The following is a 20,620-nucleotide window of genomic DNA, read 5'->3' on the forward strand; positions in this document are numbered from 1 at the left end:
CGCATTTGTGTCCTAGAAGTGGCGCAGTGAAATCTTATAGATTTCACTGCGTCACTTCTATGACCCTTTCTTGCGTCAGAATGCCCCCCCTGCATACATTATACCTGGCGTAGGTATAATGTAGCGCAGGGGTTTACAAAGTGACGCATCTACCTAGATGCGTCACTTTGTAAATATGGTGCAACAAGGCACATTTTTTACGCTGCTGGTGCGTCACAAAAAGTGGCGCACCGGCGGCGTAAAATTGATGCGCGGCCTCTTAAATGAGGCCCCTGGTTTGTCAGGGCGAAATAGATGCTGGCTACAGCCGTTCACTGGCAGAATTGGATGTCATAATTGATTGAAGCCGATAGCATGATTCAACCGTGATTAACTGGAATAATAAACATAAGGTACTGGAATACCGTGATGGTATTGGCTGTTTTATAGTGAGCAGTACAACAAAGAACTGAGCAGAAGAGCATGAGTGAGTTCGACAATGTGTCACAGTTTTTTTTACTGGAACTAAGGATTGCAAAGCCCTGAAGAAGAGATTATATCGTGAAATACGTGTTGACTTGGCTGTCGATTATTTATGAATGCTGTGAAGAATTGGAGAGCATATCTGTGAAGACTCTGTTTGAAAATAAAGAACGGATCTTTGAATGGATATTTGTGTACCAAATGGACTCTTCTCTGTAAGAGGAGCAGAGATCTGAGAAATAGCGCTGGGCGTGGTTTCTATTTTCCCTCTGTGTGTGTGTATGTGTGTATATATATATATATATATATATATATAGTATATATATAAATGTATTCATACTATGATATCTTGTTCAGCTGCTAGTTGTATCTATTGTTTTATTTTTCAATAGATTTTATTAACTGCAGTAGATTTTGTTTTTCCCTGTTTATATGGGAAATTGTCTTTATACATATGGATTTATCCAGGAATTCTATTGTGCAACCCTATCAGCTACACGCTTAGTGATAATAGTATTTTTTCTCTTTTTGTTTCACTACAAAATTTATTATGTCACCACTAGGGGGTGTTCACTGAGCACTGCATATGTATATAAAAGAAGCATTTCGTTTATTGCACTGTTGCAGCGTGATCAAGGGCAACTCGCCTGAAACGCGTAGCTGCTGGTCTCTGTAAAAGGTTGCAAATAAATTACATCTTTGCTGACTTTTGTGGTCCGTCTCCCTCGTCTGCAAGCGTGCGCTGCTGTGGCTTGAAACGCTGTGAGAGCCGAGGAGGAGCTGAGTTTTCAAATATATAAATATATATATATGTATAAATGTATATATATATATATATATATATATATATAAATTCACTGAAAAAAACCATAGGTTTCAGGGGAGTTTTAGTTAGTTGGACATTTCACTCGTACAAAACCATAGAAATTCCCCTGTTATAGTTAGTTCAGCTAACTATGACTCGCGCATGACATGGTCAGTGACATCATTCATGGCATCACTGATGACATCTTAAATGACATCACTGATGACATCATCTAGTGAATGTGTGTTTTTCTGAAAATTAAGTATGTTTTATATATGTATGTCTCAAGGTTGATGGAAGAATAAATGGGTATCTGAGTGTGTAAATGGATGATTAAGTGTATCTTAGTGAATACATGGGTTAGTGAGTAATGTTTAAATATGTAAATATCTGTATCAGTCTCACACTTTGTGTATAAGTGACTGCATAGGTTGGTGAGTAGCTACATGAGTGTTATATGGGTTATTACTTGTTTTTTCGAGTATCAGTATAAGTGTCTGAGTGTCTGTATGGTTCAGTGGAGGGTATTACTTAGTGCATAGATGCATGAATGAGTGCATCACTGTTTGTATGTGTTAAAGACAGTATGTGTGCTGGACTGTATGGGTGGATGAATGTGTGTATGGGTGTATTAGTGAGTGAATGACTGTCTCAATAGTGTCTTTATAAGTAACTACATATCTTTTAAACTAGTATATGTGAGTATTGGTGTATATAAGTGAGTATATGTGAGAGTGAGAGATTGTAAGAGTTCATGTATGAATAAGTATGTGTTTCTATAAGTGATTGTTTAAAAGAGTAAGTATGTGTATGTTTCTATGGAAGTAAGTGTAGTGGTGTGTGTATAACTGTATATTCAAGTAGATGTTTGATTCTTTATTAGCATGAGTGACTATGTGTATGAGTAACTCTATGGATGAGTGGTGGTGTGTAACAGGATGTATAGGTGTATGAGTACATATGATGAGTGAGTACATGTATGAGTGACTGTATAGAACTGTTGGTGGATGTGTGGATGTGTATGTAGATCTTGGAATTACTGAATAGGTTGTTGTAACTGGCATTGGTATGTTCATTGTTTTGAAAATGTTACTTTCAATTTCTTAATGTGTGTATCTAAGGTTATATTAGGGTGAGAGGAGGACTGTCACTCTATCACAAGGATGATGAAATCAGTGATGTCATCAGTGATGTCATTTGAGATGTCATCAGTGATGTCACTGACCATGTCATGAGTGATGTAATAGGTGACGTCATCAGCAGTGCATTGCGGGCGCACGAGTTATAGTTAGCTGAACTAACTATAACGGGGAAATTTCTATGGTTTTGTACTAGTGAAATGTCCAACTAACTATAACCCCCCTGAAACCTATGGTTTTTTCTGTGAATTTCTAAGGTGTTTTAAATGCTAATTCCTAACTATAACATGTCTGAAACCTATGTTTTTTTCAGTGAATTTCAAAGGTTTTTTAAATGCTAATTCCTACCTATAAAGTGCCTGAAACCTATGGTTTTTTCAGTGAATTTCTAAGGTTTTTTAAATGCTAGTTTCTTCCAATGATTACAGAGGTATGACATGTGAAGAAAGAAGAATAAAACACAGAAAGAAGCAAAAGAAATGCAAAAAGAAGCAACAGAAGTCCTCAAAGACGAAGAAAAGTGCAGGAAGAAGGAAGACATGCAGAAAGAACAGATGAGCAGAAAGAGGTCTTGTTGCAAAATAATCCTCTACCTTCAACCTTTTCAGATGGGGACTGGTGGTAACTGACTCTGACTAACCAGTCCTAGAGTCAGTGTTATGTTAAAAGACACTTAGAATACAGTTAAAACACCTACATACACTAGGGAACACTGTACGTTGGGGTACCCCTGTGATTAGCATGACCTCCTCTGTAAGCCCCTAGTATATAATAGGGCAGGGGGATTAAAACTACCTCTTAAAACGCACCTCGGGCGCGTTTGAACACTGGTGAAGGGAGGGGGGGCCTGAGATGACATGTGTGCAAACATACTCTGTGGCACGTTTTAATTTGGGGTATTAAGTCCCCTTGAATCCTGAGGGTCCCTGGGGTCCAATTAGCCCACTAGGTTCCTCCAGTAAGCGCCACAGAGCTGCGTTGCACAAAGGTGTAAAAAGGGGCACAGCCTGCAACGCAGCGTAGTGGCGGATACTGGAAGCACCTGGTGGGCTAGTTGGCCCCCAGGGGTCCTCAGAATTGAAGGGGAATTATTACCCCAACTTAAAACGCACCACAGGGCGTGTTTGCACACGTCACCTCAGGCCCGCCCCTCCCGTCACCACAGTGCAAACGCGCCCCGTGGCGCATTTTAAGTTGAGGGATTAACTCCCCTTGAAACAAGCATCCTAGTACCGGGTTCGGGGTTTCACTCCGCATCAGCCAGGATAGCTTGACTCCAGTGACATGGAGAGCACAGGGCCCACATCTGGGCGTACCCGTCCCACTCAGGTGACAAATGCAAAAAGAACAATTGATGGACAGAATGCTTCACAATGTCATTCACCCCAGTACAGAGATCTGGGCTTAAATACATTGATTTTTGCTCCCCATGCCACCAGTTCGGACCCAGCCAAATGCAAATCAGTTTTGACCCTGTTCCAATGGGAACAGCCCAGCCCAACTGCCAAGCATCCTGGGACTGATTTTGGAGTAACACCTTTCATCAGCTAGGCTAGCTTGACTTTAGTGGCATGGAGAGCACGGGACCCACATCCATCCATCATCTCCTTCTGTTTGCTTTGTCCGCCCTAAGTTGGCAGGGTATACCCAGACGTGGTTCTCTTGCTCACTTTACCAATGGATTCAAGCTAGCCTGGCTGATGAGGGGTGTTACCCCGAAACTGGTCCTAGGATGCTTGTTTACGGTCCTTGGCCGTTCGGCTGGACTGTTCCCATGAGGCACAGGGTCAAGACTGATTTGCATATAGCTCAGTCTGAACTGAGGTGGAGAAGTGAGCTAAAGAACAATGATGGATGAAACCCAGATCTGTGATTGGGGGTGAGTGTCTAAAAAGTTTCAGCACTCCGTCTATCATCTCCTTGTGTTTACTTATATATCTAGTTCCAGCTCCTCATCAAACAACTTATCTACTTACTGCACAAAAATGAATGTCTTGGGACGACAGCAAATTGCTGTATTATATTTGGTAACAATTACAAAATCTTGATCTCTGTTGGGAGTATTTTGCTTTATTACATGGAAGCTTTATAGTCTTTTGTAAACACTGGGAAGTTGTGATAATTTGTGTAGCTGGCAAGATGTCTCAGTCAGTTAAACGCTCCTTGCTGACATCTGGTGTGAGCTGAAGGTCACACACTGGAAAGGACTGTTCAACATTTCATTCTTCTGAGGTTTATTACTGAATTGCTATTAAATTACTTAAAATTATTATAGCTCTGAAATGATAAAAATCGGTGTCTTCCTTTAAAAGTATTTCAAGGAACTCTTAAATTCAGAAGCTTATAATGTTTCCACTGTATGTGTAAAATAAGGCATTGACTTGATGAAGGCGGAGGCGTCGCTTGTCTGAGGTGCAGCACAGACAGCGGTCGTTATTGAGTCTGTCTGTCTCTCTGCCACTGGATGTGAGTGTTATTCTCATGTTAATCACCAGAGGGGTGGGTTCGCATTTGATAAGGTTGTTGTCGAGTTCGCACCTCAACATGTCGTGGATGAGTGAAAACACATACGTGTGTGACGCCGAACCTCTTGAGCAGAGCCACTGAGCAGCTACTTGGGAGAAGGAGGAATGGCCTTCTTAGAGGCACAACCTAAGGTGGTAGGCACTATACCAATGTAAATAACACAAGGCGCTCCGTCTTCTCAACTCAAGGGACGATCTGTAGGTGCTATACAATGAGACCTCGCTATACCGATGGGAATGACTCAAGGCGCTCCGTCACAGCACACACTGGATGATCTGGTAGGCGCTATACAGACGAGACCTCGCTTCACCGATGTGAATGACACAAGGCTCAGCATACACCAGATGATCTGCTAGTGCTATACAGACGAGGCGGTGCTGTACCGACGTGAATGACACAAGGCGCTCCGTCTCAGCATGCATCGGATGATCTGCTAGGCGCTATACAGATGATACCTTGCTATACCGATGTGAATGACACAAGGCGCTCCATTTCAGCACACACCCGGATGATCTGCTAGGCGCTATACAAGGAGACCTCGCTATATCGATGTGAATGACACAAGGTGCTCCGTCTCAGCACACAGGATGATCTGCTAGGCGCTATACAGATGATACCTTGCTATACCGATGTGAATGACACAAGGCGCTCCATTTCAGCACACACCCGGATGATCTGCTAGGCGCTATACAAGGAGACCTCGCTATATCGATGTGAATGACACAAGGTGCTCTGTTTCTGCACACCCCCGGATGATCTGCTAGGCGCTATGCAAACGAGACCTCGCTATATCGATGTGAATGACACAAGGCGCTCCGTTTCAGCACACACCCGGATGATCTGCTAGGCGCTATGCAGACGAGGCGGCACTGTACCGATGTAAATCACACACTCATGCCATGCTTTGGTGGTGGCAGTGCCAGGCCAGGAGAGAATGCCCAAAGGCTGGGCCGGGGCCTGGCTCACTGCCACCGAAGCCGGCAGCGGTACTCACAGCCTCCCCCGTGGTGTCCAGTTCCTCGCACACTCCTGTGCATACCACGTGCATGGAAGGCTGCCCCTGCTCGCAAGTCTCTGCTCCTTGGTTTTAGGGGCCCTGGTGCTGCTTTGCGCGCTGTAAGCAAGGAGGACAGAGTGAGTTCATCGTCTCTGCCCCTTCTGTCCCGTCGCACCTCTCGGCGCCTCAACGCGGTTGTGCACAGTGAGTTGAGGCAGGCCGTGTGCTGCACCTTTCTTCCCCACACACGGGCTTCTGAGCTCCCAGTCCCTTCCCTCACTCTGCCCATCATGGGATACACCTCTTAGCGCTTCCAAGCGCTGTTTGCTGTAAATTAAGGCAGGCCGTGCGCTGCCCCATCTTCCCTGACTGCGCATCCTCGTAGCCCTCGACTGCGGGCACACGGGCTTCTAAGCTTCCTCCCCTCGCCCGTCGCATCTCTTGGTGTTGCAAGAGGTTGTGTACTATAGGTTAAGGTAGGCTGTACGTTACGCCGTTCTTCCCAGAGTGTGCAGATGTTTCCACGCAGTCATCCTCTGAGTCCACATCTGCAGACATTACATAACACTATTGCCCCAGGGACTTGGCCCCATCGGGGGCTAAATAGCAACGAAGCGCGGGACACCGCGCTTCGTTTTTTTTTTTCCAGCAGGATCCGTGCACCCTGTGCGGATTTTGCCGATTTAAAAAAAAAAAACATTTTTAGGGACCCCTTAATCAGGCCTAGGGGGTCAGGGTGTTTCTACCCTGCCCCCTTTTTGCATTTTGCGCATTTTTTACTCTTCTTTCTTGTGCCTCGGTTCTACCGAGGCACAAGATGGCTGCCAACACTTCCTGATTTGGAGTGTTGACAGCAAATTAGCATACATCTTGTCATCAGGAGGGTGCTCGGATCCTCCGAGGCCATAGATATACATGTGATTTTAATTTTGATTTTCTCAGCAACTACTGAACGGATTTACAACATTTAACAAAAAGGCACGAGTCAGAACCAAGGACTACCTCTTTGCCAATTGTAATTTCGTTCAGCAGTTCGGGCTGTAGCTGCGGCTAAAGGTTTGTATGGAAAATTGCATGGGGAAAACACGTTTTGGGACCCCCCCTTTTTTCTCGGCCCCCGCTTGACGGATCACCCCGAGACTTTAAAGATAGGAGCGGAGATAGGAGCGGGCCATAAGTTTAGAAAATTTGGCGAAGACATGTTATTGGAAATAGAATGTTGCGGATTTCCTATGGAAAATAGGTCCTAACTATAGCAGTCACCAGTAGGTAGTAGGTAATATATATATACATGTATATATATATTACCTAGAGTAGGTAGTTATTGTTAGGACCTACTTTCCATAGGAAATCCACAACATTCTATTTGGAATAACTTTAGAGCCGGTGGACGAATCTTCGCGAATTTCTCCAAGAAAATGGCCTGCTTGGTTCCGCTCCTTCCCTGAAAGTTTGGGGGTGATTCATCAAGTGGGGGCCGAGAAAAAAAGGGGGGTCCCAAAACGTGTTTTCCCTATGCAATTTTCCATAGGGACCTTTAGCCAGGGCTACAGCCTGAACGGCTGAACGGAATTACACCAAATTTGGCAGAGAGATAGAGTTGGGTTCGCAGATTGTGCTTTTTTTGTTAAATGGTGTATATCCGTTCAGTAGTTTCTGAGAAAATTACAAGTAAAATCATAGCGATATCTAGAGACAGCGTTCTACACACGGACGGAGATCCGTTCAATTACGAGCGCGAGCTGCATGCTGATTGGCTGACAACTGTCTGTCAACACTCGAAACAAGGAAGTGTTGGCGGCCGTCTTGTGCCTCGGTATAACCGAGTCACAAGAAAACAGTAAAACAAAGTTGAGAAATAAGGAAAGGGGGCAGGGTAGAAACATTCTGACCCTATAGGCTTGCTCAGGGGGTCGTACATGGAATTTTAGGGTCAATTTTTTATTTTTTTAAAGTAAAAAATCACGGCGTACGCGTATGGTACTCGTACACAGTGGAAAAGGGAAAAAAACTAGAAGTCCGTTTTATTCATTAGGTCTCAGTTGGCAAATTCCGGGGGTAATTTTTAGAGCTATATTTCTATGACAGTATGTAAAAGTTTCAGGTTTTTTTCCTGCATCAGTTGTACTCTCTACGCATGCGCAGCATTGTTTGCAAGTGCACTTTTCTTTCTTTTTCTTCAAGTTCGCCAAGCAAACCTCCTGATTTTAGGTATTAAATTTACCGCTTTGTTTTCCCGGGTTGTGTGTGTCATCCGGTGCTATACTTTTGTAATATATTAATAAACATATTGCATGTATATTTATTTGAAATGTAGTGTTGAGGCGCCAAACGTTGATTACATACTCCGTTCAACCACCATTTCAGTAGTTTTCCTCTATTATTTTTATTATACCTGTTACTTTCATTTTACCCTGTGCATATTTTCTCTGTGATCAATGAGATTTCCTGCCACAGACACCACAGTGTTTGTCCTTGGCCTCTGATCTTTTCAGACTTGGTCACACGTATACCTAGAAACTAATTTGAAGGACGTAAGCCACAGCCATTACAACGCGTGTTCGTCAAGAAAAAAATATTAAGATTATGCGTTTATTATGCGTTGTAAATGCATACTAGTTGTAAAAGCATGTGTGCTAAAGCGATATGCGTGCTAATGGTTTTATGGTGACGATCACGCGTGCTTATGAACCGGGTCTGGGAGTGGTGGAGTCTAATGGCAGCAGGCGGAGGGCCACGCAGCTCCACTCATACAATATAGAAGTAATATAGGATTTTTAAAAGTTTAAAAAAAATGATTTCATAATTATCCTAGATTAAGTCTTTTGTTAGTATGTTCATTAAATACATGAATATATATTTTTAAACAATTAAAAACATTTGCGTGTTTCGCGTACGGGGCGCCGTACATGATGTCACACGGAAGCTTTGATGCGACGCGTAACGTCAAAGCGTATTCGTAGAGTATGCTGTGAATGATTAGCAGTATAAACTATGGTGCGATCACTCTCTCACTGTCAAATCAGAGCACAGGGCGTGCTATGAGAATGGTTAGAAGTGGTCACTCATTGGAGATCCAATTCAGGTGTGTGGCTTATCCACAGTATCATAACGTTATTTTTTAACCTGTTTAAGTTTGAGGTTTGCATGAAATACTATGCTCTAGGCAGATATGGATGTTTAGGCACCGCTTTTGTCCATGAAGCTTGGTTATTACCATTTACATATAGGTGCCTGAGGGAGGGAAAAGAAGTCCATCTGAATGGCGAGGATTGCACAATAGCAGCAGATCACTCCTTAATTTGTAGACACATACAATTGCATGGCTCTTGTAAACAAGATGCGCCTAATTTGGACAAAGTTTGGAAAGGTAGTCCGACACCTGCTATCATAACAACGTTCAGTTTACTGGAAACGGGAGTTATTTACTTTGAAATAATGGAGATTGTTGTGCAATGTTAGCAGGCATCGCTTACATGATTACGGGAACTCAGCATGTGGTTGATTAAAAAAAAGTTGTGTTAACTCCTCTGCATGGGAAGCTGGATGTTTCCATCTGGCTGTCGATTTCGACCTTGAAAGCAGAGTCAACCAAATGAGTCGTATAAGAGCGCTATTGTCTAAAAAAGAGGTTGCTATTATATCTGCTACAAAAACATTTGTCATTCATGTAGTAAACACCCGCACAGAAGTGCATGATTTATTAAATACAGACGTGCTCTTGAATTTTGGGGAGTTCATTTAAGTATCTTCAATGTGTCCTTGACTACGGGGTTACCTTACTTTTTTAAAGTTAGAAGCAGTGGCCTTGTGACTTCTGTAGAAAGTATATTTGGTGTCTTGTCCATGTTTTTTCATTTGATTTTTTCCAGCATCTTTGGTGGATTCTCCTTAATGCTCACATTAGTTGCCGGTGTGCTTGTATTAATTTGTTTACTTAAATATGGATGCACATCTTGCAGCAGACGAGAATATGTCCCTGTTGTTACTGGTCCGCAACCGAATGCTTAGTTATTACGGAGCGCTGCCTCTGGCTACATTGAGTGCAGTTTATGGATTATCGTTTCGATTTTCCTTTTTCACATGCGTTCAACCTGTCTTCTATTGCCTGAGCTGCAATTTCGACTGGGCCTTGGATTTGTGTCTCTGCAGTACGGTGTCTCCCAACGCGGATTATGATCAGCTGATGAGCCCCTTAGTTGCTCATGAATTGCTCGGTTCTGGCGGTGGGATTACGGCCTTAGCAGCGATACATGGAATAATGGGACGTTGGAATGTTTTTGCAGCAGCGCATGACTTCTTGGCACGCAGTTACATTGAAGATGACCCGAGTTTTCCTCCGATGGTGATAGAGGCTCCGGTTGTTGAGGAACATGTATGTTCATTCCCACTATTGAATTGGATGGCTGAAATGTTTTCAGATGAGAACAATGACTTCCTCTTGGAGGCTGTTGCTACATACTGTGCTTACACGCTGTTGGATTAAGACTCTTTGATTTTTCTACATATTCTTTATTATTTAGCTACTGCTTTCTATCTCCTTTTTAGGCTTGGACTCTGCGTTTCTAATTCGCCCACGTTTATATCACGTGCTTCGATCAAGGAAGGGTGCCGTGGGGCTGAGCCTTGCACTCACACCCTGCTAAGTTAGCATGGGTTTATTAGAAGCTTACACGCTATTTTTTCTTTCCTGCTCTGCTTTGCACACGACACGTACTTGTGATATTGTTTAGAGAACGCTGAGTATTTTGGTTTATATGAGAATAATTTGGTATGCTAGATTTGTAAACTGCCTCGCTAGTTTTGTGTGTATAGTGAGAGCATGGAACATCAAGGTTATATTAAATGCTGTGTCTTTTATTCAGAATGATCCTCGCACATTCGAGCCATAACACATATGCAGCTGTGGCCTCCTCTGATACTTGTCCATTTCATAATTCATTGTGGAGGCAAAGTTACACACAGTTGGAGAACATTCGTATCTTGACAGTTTGTGGAGCACTGAATGTGATGCACTACTGCTGACTACCAGAGGTATGGGTCTTCCCATGTAATCCTATGAGACTTTCTGTAGTTATAAACTAATCTGTTAGGTAGGGAGGGTGAAATGTAGGTATATTTTAAATTTGTTTACCTTTAACATAATAGGATGATTTTTCCGTTTGTATTTGATAGAATAGTAACAATGCTGACAACCTTGTTTCTGATAATATGTTTGGTTGTATTATCTAAGGTACTGTGCATGAGATTATGGCGTTAGAAATAAACATTTCAAAGTTGCATGCGTCTTTATTTACATCTTGTTTTGGACTGGTGTAAGACTATAATGAAAGAGTGCTCTTGTTATCCAGTTTACTTCATGTAGTTTAAGTCGCATGTTCTGAGTTGACTAGTTATTTGTGTTTTTGCTCTAGGGCGAAGAACCAACGAGTGACTGATTACTAGTCTGGTAGGGGGTTTGTGTAGTAAGGTGGGGTTTGGTACACCGTAATTCACTGAGGTCCTAAGTCTTTATGCATAGTTCTGTGTATGAGCAGAATTCCTGGAACAGTAGTTACAACAAAAAGGCTCGATAAAGGGCTTGCACTTTGAATATGAATATAAAATAGAAGAATAGTTGATAATCACAGCTAAGAAATGCAGTAATTAGATGTGTGTATGTGTGGATGATGTGTAGATTGAGTGGAAGATGAAAAACGTGACAAATAAGAAAGGCTGGAGAGACGCAAACTACCCACTGCATTGTCAGTGAAGTGGATCTTTGAATTTCCAGGTCATTACACAGATAGGGTGTTGGATTCTGCAGTGGTAGCAAGATAAACTAGTACTACATCTAAGGAAGAAAGCTAGTGCATAAAGTACACAGAGTTCAGCAGATTTACAAGCTCGTGGGAAAAATGATGCAAAAGTGGCGCAATGGGCTTGTAAACCTGCCCCAGGGTGTGGTAGAAAACACGCAAGAAAGGATGGAAGTGTGCAAATTGACCGCTGCTATTCATGGGTAGTAGTTACCAAGAAGGCTGAATAAATGGCCTGCACTTTCAATTTGAATTAAAGTAGAATAATTGATAAGCTCAGCGACGAATGGTAGCAAGTAGGTGTGTGTATTTGTGGTTGTTGTGTTGATTGAGTGAAAAATGACTAAGGTGAAAAATTAGAGAGGTTGCAGAGATGCAAACTTTCCATTTCTTTGTAAAGGAAGTGGGTGTTTAGTTTTCCAGTGCATATATATATTCACTGAAAAAACCATAGGTTTGACACACGTTATAGTTAGGAATTAGAATTTAAAAAACCTTGGAAATTTACTGAAAAAACCATAGGTTTCATATATGTTATAGTTAACTGGACATTTCACTTATACAAAACCTTTGAAATTCTCCCATTATAGTTAGTTCAGCTAACTATAACTCGCGTGCCCACAATGCACTGCTGATGACGTCACATATAACATCACTCATGACATGGTCTATGACATCACTCATGACATCACTCATGACATATCAAATGACATCACTGGTGACATCATCCAGTGAATGTTTTTTTCTGAAATTTAAATATGTTTTCTTATGTGTATCATAAGGTCGATGGAAGAAGAAATAGATAAATAAATGTCTCAATGGATGTTTTTTGTAAAAATGATTACATAACTGACTTATTAAGTGTATCTTAGTGAATACATGTATTAGCGAGTAATGTTTAAATATGTAAATATCTGTATCAGTGTCTCACTTTGTCTATAATTGGCTGCATGGGTTGGTGAGTAGCAACATGAGTGTCTATATGAGTTATTAGTTGGCTTTTTGAGTATCAGTATGAGTGTCTGTATGGTTTGGTGGGTAGTGTTACTTAGCGCATAAATGCATGAATGAGTGACTCACTGTTTGTATGTGTTTTGAAGACAGCATATATGCAGGACTGTATGGGTTGATGAGTGTGTGTATGGGTGTTTTAGTGAGAGATTGACTCTCTCAATAGCATCTTTATGAGTACCTACATATGTTTTAATCTACTATATATGAGTATTGATGTATATAAGTGATTATATGTGAGAGTGAGAGATTGAGAGATTGAAAGAGTTCCTGTATAAATAAGTATATGTTTCGGTAACTGATTGTTTAAGAGAGTAAGTATATGTACATTTCTGTAAAAGTAAGTGTGGTGCGGTGTGTGTATGCTGTCTATGCAAATAAATGTATGTTTGTTTGCATGTGTGAGTATGTGTGAGTAAGTGTATGGATGAGTGTCGGTGTGTAACAGGATGTAAAAGTGTATGAGTACATATGATGAGTGAGTACATGTATAAGTGACTATAAAGAACTGTTGGTGAATGAGTGGATGTGTATGTAGATGGTGGAATTACTGAATAGCTTGTTGGTAAGTGGTATCAGTATCTCCATTTTTTTGAACCTTTTAGTTTCTATTTTTGAATGGGTGTATCAATCAAAGATTATATTACGCTGAGAGGAGGTCTGCCACTCTTTCACAAGGATGATGTCATCAGTGATGTCATTTGAGATGTCATGAGTGATGTCACTGACCATGTCATGAGTGATGTTATATATATGAATAGCCAGACACATGTTTGGAGGAGAGAGCGACTTTGCTGCCCAAATTGATGTTTGTTTCCCTGCAACCTGCTAATAAAGAAGGAACAAAACGCGATTGTGTGAGGTGCCTCATGTTTCGAGTAGAATCATATGAATGTATAGCAGCCGTGCTCAAGGTCGAGAGGTACCCCATCTCTGAGAAAGCGGCTCCAGCGCTGTTTAGGAAACAGCAGCGCGAAATGGAACATCAGGTCCGGTTTTGGCAGGCAAATATGTGCAGGGACCCGAGTGTCTCTTGGGACAGTAACCTACTGTAGGGATGAAAGAAACATTAAACCAAGGGGAGAGCAGGCTGCACACCACCAGGGAAATACTGTTTCACCACAAGTTCCAGAATGCAGCCAGGAGGCACGCCCATTAGGCAGGACTATAACTGGAAACTGCAAGTGCGGTGTGAGCTTGATGTTTGTTTCCCTGCAACCTGCTAATAAAGAAGGAACAAAACGCGATTGTGTGAGGTGCCTCAAGGTTCGAGTAGAATCATATGGATAAATATATAAATATATATATATATATATATATATATATATATATATATATATATATATATATATATATATATATATATATATATATATATATATATATATATATATATATATATATATCCAACCACATCCAGGACCCAACATTGGACTGGCCACTCGGAAGCTGTTTGTCAGACATCATCTTTATTGCAGCATGCTGGTGAGGCTGGGAACAGAAAGACACTCTCAATCTAGTATCAGTGCCAAACGCGTTTCGAGAGTCAGAGGCTCTCTTCATCAGTGGCTTGGTAAGTTAAAATGAAGCAGCAGCATGATACATTTTCAAATAGTTAGCACCTGCTCTCCCTTGGGCGTGGCCTTACACGGCTTTCTGGGTGCTGTAGTTTCAAAGTTATTAAATCCAAGTGGATGCGCCCTTCATAAACATTGTCCAAATATACTTCCCAGTCTGGTGACAGTGACACATGCTGACCTCGACTCACCCTGCTTTGTTGTTGCAACAAGGTGCGGGAACGCACGCACGCCTGGATAGCGTTCGCTCCCCTTCCGCCTGTAGAGTGCTGTAACCAATGTTCGTAACAGCCAGGTTGAAAATTTCTCTCAAAGGGCCAAGTCCGCGACTTTGGAGAGCCGCTATAAATCCAACCACATCCAGGACCCAACATTGGACTGGCCACTCGGAAGCTGTTTGTCAGACATCATCTTTATTGCAGCATGCTGGTGAGGCTGGGAACAGAAAGACACTCTCAATCTAGTATCAGTGCCAAACGCGTTTCGAGAGTCAGAGGCTCTCTTCATCAGTGGCTTGGTAAGTTAAAATGAAGCAGCAGCATGATACATTTTCAAATAGTTAGCACCTGCCCTCCCTTGGGCGTGGCCTTACACGGCTTTCTGGGTGCTGTAGTTTCAAAGTTATTAAATCCAAGTGGATGCGCCCTTCATAAACATTGTCCAAATATACTTCCCAGTCTGGTGACAGTGACACATTCTGACCTCGACTCACCCTGCTTTGTTGTTGCAACAAGGTGCGGGAACGCACGCACGCCTGGATAGCGTTCGCTCCCCTTCCGCCTGTAGAGTGCTCTCCAAAGTCGCGGACTTGGCCCTTTGAGAGAAATTTTCAACCTGGCTGTTACGAACATTGGTTACAGCACTCTACAGGCGGAAGGGGAGCGAACGCTATCCAGGCGTGCGTGCGTTCCCGCACCTTGTTGCAACAACAAAGCAGGGTGAGTCGAGGTCAGAATGTGTCACTGTCACCAGACTGGGAAGTATATTTGGACAATGTTTATGAAGGGCGCATCCACTTGGATTTAATAACTTTGAAACTACAGCACCCAGAAAGCCGTGTAAGGCCACGCCCAAGGGAGGGCAGGTGCTAACTATTTGAAAATGTATCATGCTGCTGCTTCATTTTAACTTACCAAGCCACTGATGAAGAGAGCCTCTGACTCTCGAAACGCGTTTGGCACTGATACTAGATTGAGAGTGTCTTTCTGTTCCCAGCCTCACCAGCATGCTGCAATAAAGATGATGTCTGACAAACAGCTTCCGAGTGGCCAGTCCAATGTTGGGTCCTGGATGTGGTTGGATTTATAGCGGCTCCCAAAGTCGCGGACTTGGCCCTTTGAGAGAAATTTTCAACCTGGCTGTTACGAACATTGGTTACAGCACTCTACAGGCGGAAGGGGAGCGAACGCTATCCAGGCGTGCGTGCGTTCCCGCACCTTGTTGCAACAACAAAGCAGGGTGAGTCGAGGTCAGAATGTGTCACTGTCACCAGACTGGGAAGTATATTTGGACAATGTTTATGAAGGGCGCATCCACTTGGATTTAATAACTTTGAAACTACAGCACCCAGAAAGCCGTGTAAGGCCACGCCCAAGGGAGGGCAGGTGCTAACTATTTGAAAATGTATCATGCTGCTGCTTCATTTTAACTTACCAAGCCACTGATGAAGAGAGCCTCTGACTCTCGAAACGCGTTTGGCACTGATACTAGATTGAGAGTGTCTTTCTGTTCCCAGCCTCACCAGCATGCTGCAATAAAGATGATGTCTGACAAACAGCTTCCGAGTGGCCAGTCCAATGTTGGGTCCTGGATGTGGTTGGATTTATAGCGGCTCTCCAAAGTCGCGGACTTGGCCCTTTGAGAGAAATTTTCAACCTGGCTGTTACGAACATTGGTTACAGCACTCTACAGGCGGAAGGGGAGCGAACGCTATCCAGGCGTGCGTGCGTTCCCGCACCTTGTTGCAACAACAAAGCAGGGTGAGTCGAGGTCAGAATGTGTCACTGTCACCAGACTGGGAAGTATATTTGGACAATGTTTATGAAGGGCGCATCCACTTGGATTTAATAACTTTGAAACTACAGCACCCAGAAAGCCGTGTAAGGCCACACCCAAGGGAGGGCAGGTGCTAACTATTTGAAAATGTATCATGCTGCTGCTTCATTTTAACTTACCAAGCCACTGATGAAGAGAGCCTCTGACTCTCGAAACGCGTTTGGCACTGATACTAGATTGAGAGTGTCTTTCTGTTCCCAGCCTCACCAGCATGCTGCAATAAAGATGATGTCTGACAAACAGCTTCCGAGTGGCCAGTCCAATGTTGGGTCCTGGATGTGGTTGGATTTATAGCGGCTCTCCAAAGTCGCGGACTTGGCCCTTTGAGAGAAATTTTCAACCTGGCTGTTACGAACATTGGTTACAGCACTCTACAGGCGGAAGGGGAGCGAACGCTATCCAGGCGTGCGTGCGTTCCCGCACCTTGTTGCAACAACAAAGCAGGGTGAGTCGAGGTCAGAATGTGTCACTGTCACCAGACTGGGAAGTATATTTGGACAATGTTTATGAAGGGCGCATCCACTTGGATTTAATAACTTTGAAACTACAGCACCCAGAAAGCCGTGTAAGGCCACGCCCAAGGGAGGGCAGGTGCTAACTATTTGAAAATGTATCATGCTGCTGCTTCATTTTAACTTACCAAGCCACTGATGAAGAGAGCCTCTGACTCTCGAAACGCGTTTGGCACTGATACTAGATTGAGAGTGTCTTTCTGTTCCCAGCCTCACCAGCATGCTGCAATAAAGATGATGTCTGACAAACAGCTTCCGAGTGGCCAGTCCAATGTTGGGTCCTGGATGTGGTTGGATTTATAGCGGCTCTCCAAAGTCGCGGACTTGGCCCTTTGAGAGAAATTTTCAACCTGGCTGTTACGAACATTGGTTACAGCACTCTACAGGCGGAAGGGGAGCGAACGCTATCCAGGCGTGCGTGCGTTCCCGCACCTTGTTGCAACAACAAAGCAGGGTGAGTCGAGGTCAGAATGTGTCACTGTCACCAGACTGGGAAGTATATTTGGACAATGTTTATGAAGGGCGCATCCACTTGGATTTAATAACTTTGAAACTACAGCACCCAGAAAGCCGTGTAAGGCCACGCCCAAGGGAGGGCAGGTGCTAACTATTTGAAAATGTATCATGCTGCTGCTTCATTTTAACTTACCAAGCCACTGATGAAGAGAGCCTCTGACTCTCGAAACGCGTTTGGCACTGATACTAGATTGAGAGTGTCTTTCTGTTCCCAGCCTCACCAGCATGCTGCAATAAAGATGATGTCTGACAAACAGCTTCCGAGTGGCCAGTCCAATGTTGGGTCCTGGATGTGGTTGGATATATATATATATATATATATATATATATATATATATATATATATATATATATATATATATATATATATATTCACACGATCTTCAAACCTCCACACGCAGCGGCGAAAGAAGAGGCAGACCCCACGTTATCCGGGCTGTGAAAGCATCCAAATCTTTATTTATCTGTGCAATTTCATCCAGAAGTGCAGCACGGACTCGCATATTTTTTTTGCCACCTACCTACGTGTTTGCGTGCTGTTCAAGCAAGGGCAAGTTGGAGCGAAAATATTTGGGCGGTGGTCCTGCCGCCGAACCTGCACCACCCCATAACCGGGAGCCGCGTGGCTGATAATTATCGAGCTGCATCGCGGAACACAAAGGAGGGATCTAAACTGGACATTGCTGGCAGGGCCCATCCGAGGGCTGGAAAACATTGACAGACATTAGTGCCACCATAGGATATGAAATTAACCTGGACTACTTTTCCCACAATGCTCCCACTGCATTAGGGGCGTGACATCAACGTTGTGTGAATAACAGTACCAGGTGCACACAATCAGCCAAGCGAATGCCTCTGAGGAAGAAAAGAAAATTTTGAAACGCGTCAGGCTCACCGCGTAACTGACTGTCGGATTAAAGCTGCCTGCAACAGACAAGTTGTACCCAAGAAATAAAGGTTTGCCACCTACCTACGTGTTTGCGTGCTGTTCAAGCAAGGGCAAGTTGGAGCGAAAATATTTGGGCGGTGGTCCTGCCGCCGAACCTGCACCACCCCATAACCGGGAGCCGCGTGGCTGATAATTATCGAGCTGCATCGCGGAACACAAAGGAGGGATCTAAACTGGACATTGCTGGCAGGGCCCATCCGAGGGCTGGAAAACATTGACAGACATTAGTGCCACCATAGGATTTGAAATTAACCTGGACTACTTTTCCCACAATGCTCCCACTGCATTAGGGGCGTGACATCAACGTTGTGTGAATAACAGTACCAGGTGCACACAATCAGCCAAGCGAATGCCTCTGAGGAAGAAAAGAAAATTTTGAAACACGTCAGGCTCACCGCGTAACTGACTGTCGGATTAAAGCTGCCTGCAACAGACAAGTTGTACCCAAGAAATAAAGGTTTGCCACCTACCTACGTGTTTGCGTGCTGTTCAAGCAAGGGCAAGTTGGAGCGAAAATATATGTATATATATATATATATATATTTAAAATAATTACACACACATATATGCATGTGTGTGTGTAATTATTTTAACGTTTAAAAAAACGAAAATATTTTATAAATAAATAGTATTTTATAACAGTTGAATTACCTTTTTCAATTTAAAAACATGTTTTCTAAATTAACTATATTAAATTACTTAACTCTACGCATATTTTGGAGTAACTTTTAATGTATAAATAAATGTAAACATTACACTGTAAGTGAGATTTAGTTTTAAAAAATCATTTTAAAAAATAATGTTTTTTAATATACTTAAGTGTATTAGCCTGATTAGTTAAATAGAAAGATTTTCTCTAATGGCATGCATCTGACAGGTTTGTTATGAAAGGGTATGACAAAGACAGTAGGCCTAAATTATTTTTTAAAGAAAGCTTGTGTTAAACCCAATAGACCTTTAAGGGTGGGTTGATATTACACGTTGAAGCTTTTAGACAGGTATATTGTCACATGAAATCTTAGAGATGACTGCAGTAAGCTAAAGATTTTGTGGTGCCTTACTCCAAGGACAAACCCATGGGATTCAGAATTTTGTCAAGTGACTTCATGCATCATGGTTGTGTTGTGTTAGGCTTAACAAAGAAGGGCTGAGTTTTTCCCATGGCGAGAAGCCAATAATAACAGCTATAGGACTAGTTGGTTTATTGTAAAAAGTTACGTCAAGTACCATAGATCTGATCTGTCTACAATGAAAACCTACAACAAAGGCAGGAGGCCATATTTATTTATTGTGAGATGCATATGTTAAAGCCAATAGACCTTTAAGAATGGAATAGTATTACACATTGTGTTCAAACCTGTACATAAGTATTTTGCTAGGTGCAACTTGACAGACAACAGTAGTAGGCAAGGGTTTTGGTGTTGGTTACCCTCTCGGACAAACCCTGGGAGTAAAGATTTGCACAGTGATATTTCTTGTTAGGCCTTCTTAGGAGGAGTTGTATATATTTTTGTAAAATTTACTTTTTTTCCTTATTTGTTATTTTATGATGGTGTGCCTGATAGCTGCCTTGTGGGAAAGTTTATGATCAATTCCGAAAGCCGGTCTTGTTTGCAGTCACGATTTAATGATAAAGGTTATGGAGCTAACTGACTAATAGAAAAAGTTATGTCAGATGTCTTATGTCTGGTATGTTTATTACAAAAAGCTATAACAAAGGCAGTAGCACAGATTTATTTATAATGAAAAACATATGCTTAAGGCAATCTACCTTTAACATATTGTAACAATGGTAATAGGCCTTTAGAGGTGGATTGTCATTACACTGTAGAAAGAAATTTTGCTACATGGAATCTGACACACTACATTAGTAGGCAAGGGTTTTGTTACCCCCTTTGGCAAGAGTAAAAGATTTACATTTGACAAAAGTTGTTAGGCCTCTTAAGAGGAGTTGCACATTGTCTTGCCAACTGTAATGTTATATAACTGTCTATAATTGTCTGCATTGTATTTAGTGGTGTGTGTATTAAACTGCTTTTTATACTTGTTCTAACAACTTCAGCTGTCCACAATGCTATTTAAAAAAAAATCATGTACATACATTGAGGGACTTGGTGTCAGTCATCTGCAGTCACTAATATGTCTGAATGTCATTCACATTCTGTTTCTGCCAATGACAGGATTCGGGCAGTATTTACTCTATTGCCACTGAGGGATGGCATTTTGACTAATCTTGTGTGCCCACCCCTGAATGTGCACCAATACCACAACTT

At 42.5% G+C, this 20,620-nt stretch overlaps 1 protein-coding gene across 1 annotated transcript in view; it reads right to left on the minus strand.

Moving 5' to 3' along the window:
- SYNE2 (spectrin repeat containing nuclear envelope protein 2) overlaps positions 1–20,620 on the minus strand; it is a 1,750,628-nt gene that overhangs the window by 1,474,279 nt on the left and 255,729 nt on the right. The window lies entirely within an intron of this gene.

The sequence above is a fragment of the Lissotriton vulgaris genome, chromosome 9 (assembly GCF_964263255.1).
Source record: "Lissotriton vulgaris chromosome 9, aLisVul1.2, whole genome shotgun sequence".
Classification (NCBI taxonomy): Eukaryota; Metazoa; Chordata; class Amphibia; order Caudata; family Salamandridae; genus Lissotriton; species Lissotriton vulgaris.